Source organism: Melanostigma gelatinosum, assembly GCF_949748355.1.
Source record: "Melanostigma gelatinosum genome assembly, chromosome: 3".
Taxonomy (NCBI): Eukaryota; Metazoa; Chordata; class Actinopteri; order Perciformes; family Zoarcidae; genus Melanostigma; species Melanostigma gelatinosum.
Window position 1 is genome coordinate 15,543,028 of NC_136636.1, and position 9,796 is coordinate 15,552,823.

The following is a 9,796-nucleotide window of genomic DNA, read 5'->3' on the forward strand; positions in this document are numbered from 1 at the left end:
CTGGCTTGTACTTGGTAGCCAATGGTGGAGCAATCCTCTACTTCAGTAAAATACTAATACTACACTTAGAAAGTGATCCACTACATGTAAACATTTGACATCAAAAGCTTTCTAGAGTGAAAGTATGTAAGTAGTTGATGTACTTACTTAGTTACCACTACCGAGTATGGGGGGGAAACAATTAATTCACAACAGTTACAGTGCTGTATGAGATAGAGCAGCCACCACTCAAACTCATGTAAGTGTCTCTCATAAGTGTTCATGATGCAGAAATCTCCCAATCTCATTTGCAAATGTTGTCACTTTATGTAAATACATCTGTATTGTGTGCTTTGATGAGCACTGCGTGTAAATGGTTGACTGAGTTCACCTTTTTCTTTGCTTTAATGGGCACATTGACAATTTGACATGCTTATCAAGCTTCTGTCTGCAGTTAGCACATGCAAATAACTACCGTAGTCTCTAGATATACTGACTCCAATTAATAGTTTGTTGTGAAATACTCTCCAATATCCCTATTCCTGTCCCAAAAGAAACATTTCTTATCAAATTAATATTGGTGTTTTTATGTCCACATTAGTTGTCCCCGTATTATTCATATGAAACATACCTATTAAAGAGTACTTAGGGCATATTTGGGGTTTATAATGTACTGCATGGTCAAATGTTGAACATAGTGCTCATCGTTTTTTTATTTAAACAATGAAACACTTGAGTAATGTCCATAACAGACAGTTTATATTGCTGCTGTCTGAACAGCTGCCATTAGCATTACACTGCAGTCGTTTCTTTACAAAGACATTTCCACTTCCCTTTCAACCCTCCAAAAGCATGTTCAACAACACAAGCGCAACTTGTTTTTTCAGTTATTTAGCAACCAGTGTCAGGCTGGGGTTTCTCTGCAGTCAGTCATATAATGAAATAGCCTTCATCAGTACCACATGTTTCTAATTCTGACAGAGAAGAATTAGTGGTGCTGTCCAAAGACCAAAGATGTGATTTTCTGATCACATTGGCGTTACGTTCCCGTCCAGGTTGTCCAACATTTATGTCCCTGAAAATCCCTTTCACATCTACAACAGCTTTTAATAAGATGTTAGTGTCGACATTTTCTGTTCCATAGAAATATGTTACAGTGGATGTTTGTGTATAAGGATGTGAGAACCATCTATCGCACCCACAAACTGAAGAATCTGTCCTCAAGATAATCTAACTTCTCAGCCAGCTTTACCTTGTTGGGTGTTTGAATTAATATAGGCCCGAGGTGTGACATCATAGCCTTACAAACTGTGCAAAAACTCACAGCAAACAGGCTTCACACTGTCCTGTCGGTAGTTGAAGCCAGTTTGTACAGTGCAATGATGTGTCTTGACGCTGTAGTGCAAGCTTCAGGGTTGCACAGATGTATTTCGATGTTTCTCTGGAAAAACTGAAGTCGACTTGCCTCTTATCATCTGTGCAATTTTGCGCTTTGTTCTCCCACTGAGATGCGGGTAGTAGGCCCACACCTTTGATGTCCCGTTTATGAAGTAATGCATGATCTGAAGAATAACAAAAGAAAAAGGTACACATTAGTTGTCAAGATATGATGATGGTATGGTGGATCATTATTGAAGTAGACTACATATTTGAGCTTCCATATACATCATTTAATGCTTTGTAATTAAAGTATCCAACATATTATTTAAAAAAAAAAACACTTGTAAGAATACAGGCATAATCTAATGCTCCACAATTTTCTGTAGATACAGTAAAATGTCTTTACTGTATCTATTTTCTCGTGTATGTTCTTGTTCAAATCATACGATAATATTCACTTCGCCATCACCAGAAGATTGAGTTGATGGTTTAATGCCGTAACCGTTTGGCTTGTGTTTCGCTGTACCAGCATACCTCCGTGATAGCTAGTCACATGCTAACATTGAAAACAAGGAAAGCCTGATGATTCCAAGCAAAGCGTTGCACCTGGCAGACCACAAACATTTAATCTGCAGCATATCAGTACACCATATCCATGTCCCCGGTGAGCTGTGTTGTAGCAGTAATGTTTGTTCTGAATTTAATCGATTTTTAATTTCCTCAGTAAAGTTAAAGACATTTTAATTCAGTCACAAGTTCAGACTTGATATTTCCCTGTTATGTCCTCTCTGCAAAAAGGAGGCTTGATTATTGTATCTTCACATATTCTAGTAATTATTGGTTTCAAATTACTTTAATGATCTAAGAGACTCACAGTTTCATGTTTTGTGTTTCACGAGTTATTGTTAAGTTATTCTTCCCCAATACTGCCTGTGCTCATGTATTGTAATATTTAAAGTATTGTAATGTTACTGAGAAAATATTTTTCCCAGGATGGTGTAGGCAGGGCCCGCCCTACTCAGCCTCTGATTGGCTAGTACTCGTTGGCTTCGTTGGCTGGAGTGGTTAGGTTTTAGCGTTTATGGGTTAGGTGGAGCCTTTCTTCTTCTCTGTGTGTTGGTGGATTGCAAACCAATGTTCAATGCAAATGCCGTGATCTACTGTGAGTGGACACACTCAGTACATTAAAGTGTATCATACCTAAAACATAAACTTTTAACCAGACATATTTTGAGAAAATGTTTCAACAACTGTGTTTTCTTCGTAATAGGTTCACAACACCACCTCCTGGAGAGAAGGTACTTCTGGAACATCTCCACTAACAATCGTTTTAAACTATACTCTGCATTTATTTAAGGGACAAATAGTGTAATATTCTGGCTAAAATAGTGAATCAACAACCTACTGTTGAAGTTATAGAAAAAAAATGTAATCTATGCTATTTTACATACTGTAGAGAAGGCCTATGTGTTGTACTCATGCAGGGGCAACAACCATTCAGCCAAACACCATCTCTGTCCTCGACAAAGTTAGACACTTGGCAAAAAATGTTCCCTATTTCTATCAGCATATAAGCATCCACTACACTGTGGATAAATCGATAAAAAGATAGAGGAGGCTACTTTATTAAACTCAATGGGAAATTGCTGTCTAAGTCACATACATTACAAAATAGAAGAGATGAAAGCAAAAATACAATACAAGCCATACATTATTCAATCAATTAGAGTAAAGTAAAAACTACAGTGTTATACTGTATGTGTATTGAATGCACACCGTACATGATGGCACAGTAATACACTTCACTTTACTGCAATAATGCATTATTACAATGTGTTATAACTACAGAGACATATTTTGTTTACTTGTGCCATCCTCTACATTTGACTATTTTCTCTGTCCTATTCTATTTCTATCCTGTTCTATTGATGACATTCATTTCAGACCTTGCTTTTGCTACGGAAAAAAACATTGTATAATACTCCACAATTCAGAATCAAATATGAATATATTATAATAATATATTTTCTTTTCCACTGCATTTGTTTGGCAGCTATAGATGTAGATTCAATCTTTCCACTAAAAACACATCAGTTCATCGAGTACAATGAATTGTTGAAGATTAAACCAGTGTTTCCAAACCTTTTTGGCTTTGGACCCCTCACAAGAAAACAATGTCTTGTTGGGGTCCCTTGTCATGTTTAAGATGTCTTTGAGATGTTTGTTTCACCAAAAAAAAGATTCTCCAGATATACTTCTCACATTGTTTTTCATTCCACATGTTCAAGGACCAAAGAGGTAAATTTCGTCAATATTTCGAATCCAAATGTATGTAAAGCAAAACTTTGTTTTTTCTTCTTCCTACCACATTAATTATCTCACCAGCCCCCCGATTTATCTTGTGACCCTTAGTGAGGGTCTTGAACCCTGGTTTGGTAACCACTCGATTAAACTACCTCACCTATCAAGTATTTAAAACTAGTTACACCCTCAGTATTAATAATGTTTTTTATATCTATCACAAAGGGCAGATTTTGTTCAAAACAAGTATTATTTATAATACTTCAAGTAAATTTAGCTTATAAAATGTCTATTTATTAGGATTTGAGTACCTTTTTCCACCACTCATTAGAGGAATAAGACAATTGCTTAATTTCAAGAAGTTTACATTTTTGAGATTTGACTGCAAATAACTAATCACTATCACTGTGTACAAGAAACAATCCATAGCCTGAATAGTGAGCCTGAGGAAATTCCCTGCCATGTTTACGTCTTGTTCCATCAAATGTATCGCTGGTACAGAAGCAGACAGTACATAATTTAGCTGTTGTGTCTCATGTTGACAGGAAACAAACTTTATTCATGCAGTTACTGCTTGCATGTAGTGATTACAGTACAGACGGAACATAAATCAATCAACCGAGCACGACGGTTATTGCTCAACGGGAGAAAACACCACAAACGACCCCTTGTAAGTGTTCAGATGTGTGGTTGAAGACTGTATGTATACATTTGTATTTATACATTGTATAGACACATTCAAGAAGGGGAAGTGGTGTGAGTAACAGAAGTCTTTCTGACCCTGAACCTCTCACTCCTCACATCGGAAAATTAAACATAAAACGACAGAAGATTTCTTCAATCCATGCCTGAAGTGGAAATCTGCATACAGTTGTAGATATAGAATTGTGTGTTTAATTTAATTTTGTTAATAATCATCTTATGTTTCTGCACTTATCCAAAATGTAGTCTTTAAAAACATTTAGTTTAGATTATGGTGCGGTTTACTTTGTTTTTAAGGATCCTATTTTGGAAACCAAACATATCATTACTCTGGTTTGTATATGTTTGTTAACATTCTTTTTTGGAGCATTTGTCCCCTCATGTGATAGAGGACAGTGGGAGAAAGACGGGGTATGAAGGGCATGCAACAAAGGTCCCAACTAAGGCCAGAATCAAACAACACAACAGATGTTGAATGGTTCAATGTTAAGTGGTTAAATGGCTTAGCTGTAACCATTTGGCTACCAAGATGCTCCTTGTTTGAGGTACCGTAATTAGACGATGTTTAATGTTTGGATAGGGCTCAAAATGCCATTGTGACCAGTCAAATTAGTAATTAAGCCATCACTCTTTGTCTAAAGCTTTGAATAATAGTTGTCTGACATGACCGATAACTATGGAATTGCTGTTTACTTCCCTGTGACTGGTCATTTAATGAAGAATAATAACACCCTAGGTTTGGTGAAAGGAAAGAGTTCTTTGCAGCAGTTTAAAGTTTAGCACTTGTGTTTAGGTGACATTGGGTTTACCTCCTCATTGTTTAGGGTCCGCAAACCCCACTGCTGCCTGTTTAAAAACACCTCCAAAGTCTATTTTCTTCCTTCATATTTGTTTTTTCTTTTGTTCTGACCTCGTTAATCTGCATTTTGTAGAAAATGAAGTGGCAATTTTCCCTTTGTCACAAACTTTATTTCCACATTGGATGACGGTGACGAAATGCAGAAATGACCGTGAGGCATTGTTTCACACCAAATACGGAAATAAGTGTGCCAAACAGAATTAAGTTCCTTAATAATAATATTTATTTATGACCGGAGTATAAACTGAGAAAATAACCTAACAAAAGCAGTCTTGACACTCTTTTGTTCCCCTCGTGCATGCGAGTAATTCAGTGCAGAGGCTACTAAATAAACAAACTCCCACAATAGTGAGGGGGAAAATTCGATATCCAGGGAAATCATATTTATATATGAATACAGGTAATTTGTATGTCTAAAACCGTCCTAAACGAACCTTTTGACCGTTCCAAATGTGTGCGTGTATGTGTCAAATACAATTTTGAAGTATGTCTGTACTTTACTTGAATTCTCCAATTATCCAGCATTACAATTATTCTTACACTTAATAATCCAATATGTGAATATTAATGTACTATAATTTAAATACATTTTATAATACGTTGCATTACTTGTAATGCAGTATTTTGAAACAGTTGTATTGCAACTTTAACTTAAGTAGAGTATGTGAATGCTTCTGTCAACTTTATCTATTTAGTAAATTAATCTTAACTGAATATCTAAGGAATTAAAATGAGCACCAAATCTTGTCAAGATTAAAACAGTCATTTAAGGTTCAGGTTGAAAAGATCTGTCCTGTGTTTCTCTGCATCAGCGGCAGTGAGGAATAATTCATTTAGAGTCCTTGGTAGACACAGCAGTAAAGAACCCTTGCTTCAGGGGGCAAAAGTTCAGGGATAAAAGGGATCTCTCAGGAGATTACTCCCATGTACGTAACACGGATGCCTAGAACACAAAGAGCATTATGTTGCCCAGCTTTATTTTAGTGCAGCGTGCATGTTTGTGTGAGAGCGACTGCTTTTCTGACCTTATCCTCACCAGTTGTCTTTTAAAATCAACAAATGAAGAGTTGAGCTCAGATGGTTTGTACATATCTCCCTGCTGCCATAGGATTCTCCTTTTAGCGGTTTAAATGAAACATCCTTGTTTTTTCATGCCTCCACGCAGGGCAGTGTTTTTCAATCAGATTAGTACAGCACATTCTGTTCTGTTTCACTTCCTGATGACTGTGCAGCCTGTATCCCTGAATGAACTCACCCGCGTGCTTCTGGTTACACGAGACACTCACTCAGAAAGACGTATTCTTGACACAGTCTGTCAGATCTTAGTACGTCATACAATATTTAGTAATCCTGTAAGCCAATCATCAAGAAAATTACTATTAATAAATACTATTTTTTGGTTTGTTTTAACAAAAAACAACAACTTTTTGTTTGAGTGTTGAGCTCCTTCTCAGAGCTGTAAGAGGCTGATGATCAATAAGTATATAAATATGTTTATATTTATATTTAACATCTACTGTTGCTTTAACCTTACAAGCATCTAATTTTCCTATTTTCTACCCGGTTGCTGCTTTCACCACAACAGCAACAAGATGTTCTTGATGTTTCAGGAAGGAAGACCATCTCAGGCTGTGTGTCAATATAGAAATGTATTCATGCATTTCAGTTCAGCTCAGGTCAGCTGAGTTCATCGTTGACCTCCATTTACGCATACAAGACAGGGTGAAGTGCCAACAAAGCTACCAGGACACCGCAGTACAGTCGGGGGTTCGGAAAAACAAACAAATCTCTGCCTGAGCCTTCATGATTTCTACAAAATATGTATTTATTGTTAATAGCTTGGATGGTTGTGTTATTAGCTCACGAGACCACACCAGTCACTCTGCGTCTGTACTATTTTCTCTTTTTAATGTGAATAGAATGTTCTAATATATGAGTAAACATTCTTAAAATAACTGATCGCTCAGAAGATCACTCAGCCAGTTGATAACATCCGTGTGGGTTTGTACACTCAGGTTCACCTGTGTTATGTCACCTTTATTATTAACAGGATCATCATGTTCCCTTCAATAGCTGCCTGGTTGTCTGCCAGCAGCGTGATCCGACAGTGTCCTCACCACCTCTGACTGCAGGATTCACCCACCAGAGACCTGCAATAAAGTTTTAACTATCTGAGCACCTCGGTTCAAGCCATGAGGAAGATATACTCACACCAAGAATCTATGACACATTTTCTCAACATCTCAACAAAAATATGCTAAACATAAAATAGAAGCAGTAGCCATAGAACATGCTGTATACTGTAAACATCCTATGTGGCCATAATAATATACCAGTATCCTCAAGCCACAAAAGCACAAAGGCAAAGCCATAAAAAAATCTTTTACAACTTTTATGGGAACCCCCCCCCCCCCCCCCCCATGTATATGTGTTGCTTCAGTGAAAGCCAAAGACATTCTGAACCTGATGTTTAACATCTTATGCTGTTTATTTAAACACAAAAGATAATACATTTGATACTTTTATTAAGTTTGTTTGCGTAATACTGTATATCTCATAGTTGTACTGACATTGAAAACAGAATGTCATCAATGGTTATCTAAGCCGCCGTTGTCTTTTTGAAATATGTACTCAATGTATTACCTACACTGGCATGTGTTGACACCACTCTGTCCAAGGTGTGCTGATCAGATAATTACATGCTGGAGTCAATGAACCTCAGATCATAGTCGGTGATTTTAGAAGTGAGCCGTACACCAGTAACCACACATGTAAACACACCTGGGCCAGCTTTTTTTACTTTCACTTGTGACTTTGATGCTTTACAGAAAGTATGTTTTACTTTCAATAGCCCTCTTTGTATTCCACTGGTGAGTCTAATACTTTTAACCCTTGTTTATTCGTCAAAAATAAAAGTAAGTTAGGAAATGTAAGACTATGTCAAGTTACAGCTTTGACAAAGGCCTGTTGATGGGCTACTTTATACTTATTTTTTATTCTACATTTCAGAGAAAACTAGTGTATATTTTGCTGCAAAACAGCTGTACAAATACATACATTATTATAAGATTATGACAGGCTCTAATGAAAGGCTTTATTGGACATATGATGACAAATAAAAATACCAATTTGGAATTTTTGAAAATACAATTTTATTTTTAATCAGGATTTGTATTAGGCTACCTTTGAAATAGAATTGTATCGTTTGCCGAACAAAGTGTAGGGCTCTGTATGTTTTAGAATCTATTTATTGGCTACTATTTGCCAAATGAATTGCTGTTATTAGTATGATATAGATGTCTGATTGTTTGACACTGCTATGTAGGCCTGTCTGTCCCCGATCTCTGCTTGCACCGACGCACGCCCAGAGGCTGAAAGAAGTTGCGGGGAAATAGACGCCTCTCGCGGTCAGATGGCCTTGTTGCCACCGCAACAGACGGTGATGAATGAGTGGAAAACACGTGAGCTGATTAACACGCCACATACTCAGAGATGTGCGTGCTTTCATTTGTGTGGCCAGGTATGAGCTAGAGTAGCATTAATAACGAGGGGCTACAGTTATGACACAGCCTCCTACTTCAAACAGCGGCATAGCCCTTTTCTTTGCAGAATGATGTTTGAGTTGTAACATAAGAGCTCAAAAATATGATGCAATAAACTTCCCCAAATGATACATGCACCAGGTTATAAGTTTAATTTCACACATGTTTTGTACCTTCTTCCCAAAATTAAAATAAATAACAACACATATCACTACTTACATATAGACGACTCATGCTATAGAAGTCAAGGATTATTGGTGGCCTTCTTTTACTTTGAATTATTTAATGTAGTTTACCACTACATTTCTTTAGCTTATTTGATATAGAAAACGATGACTCTTATTTGCGGTATTTGTTCGTCATGGTGTTGCTACTTTTACATAAAGGACTTGCGTAACACTTGTTCCACCACTGTAAACACCGCAGTAATACTGGTTGTTGACAAATCATCCACCCGTCACAATAAAGTACAATTACCAGGCAGCTAGCAAATAATCATAACAATCATACATTTATCCGCATTTGTCCAAATCCCGATCTTGAAATAAGTTAAAGAAACGTTACAGCAATTGTACTCATAGCCTGAACATCCCCCGGTAGACCAAAACCAAAAGGCGGGGTTTCTACCGTCTCTTTACGGTAGCCTAATCTATCTCACCGCGCGTCTTATCGGCCAGTGGGGTGTGCTTGTATTTCGGTGCTCTCGCATCCTGTCTGTGTGGCAATAGGGCTCAGCTACTACACGGCAGTGTTGACGATAGTTGTCATCTGAGCGGAGAGGACAGCCTGCTGCGGTACAGCCTGTTCCCGGCCTGGATCGGCACGGAACGGGTTACAGGTCAGGGTGTCTATTAGAACACAGTGTTCTCGTCAGCAACGGTACAGCTACAGTACAGCCGGAACATTGTGTTACTTTGTGGCTGCTTTCCAAGACCTGCCCCTTAATGTTACACTAAACGCCCTCCCACAACTCTACTCTACTCTACTCTGTTCTGCTCTCTCTCTCTCCCTCTCTCTCTCTCTCTTTCTCTTT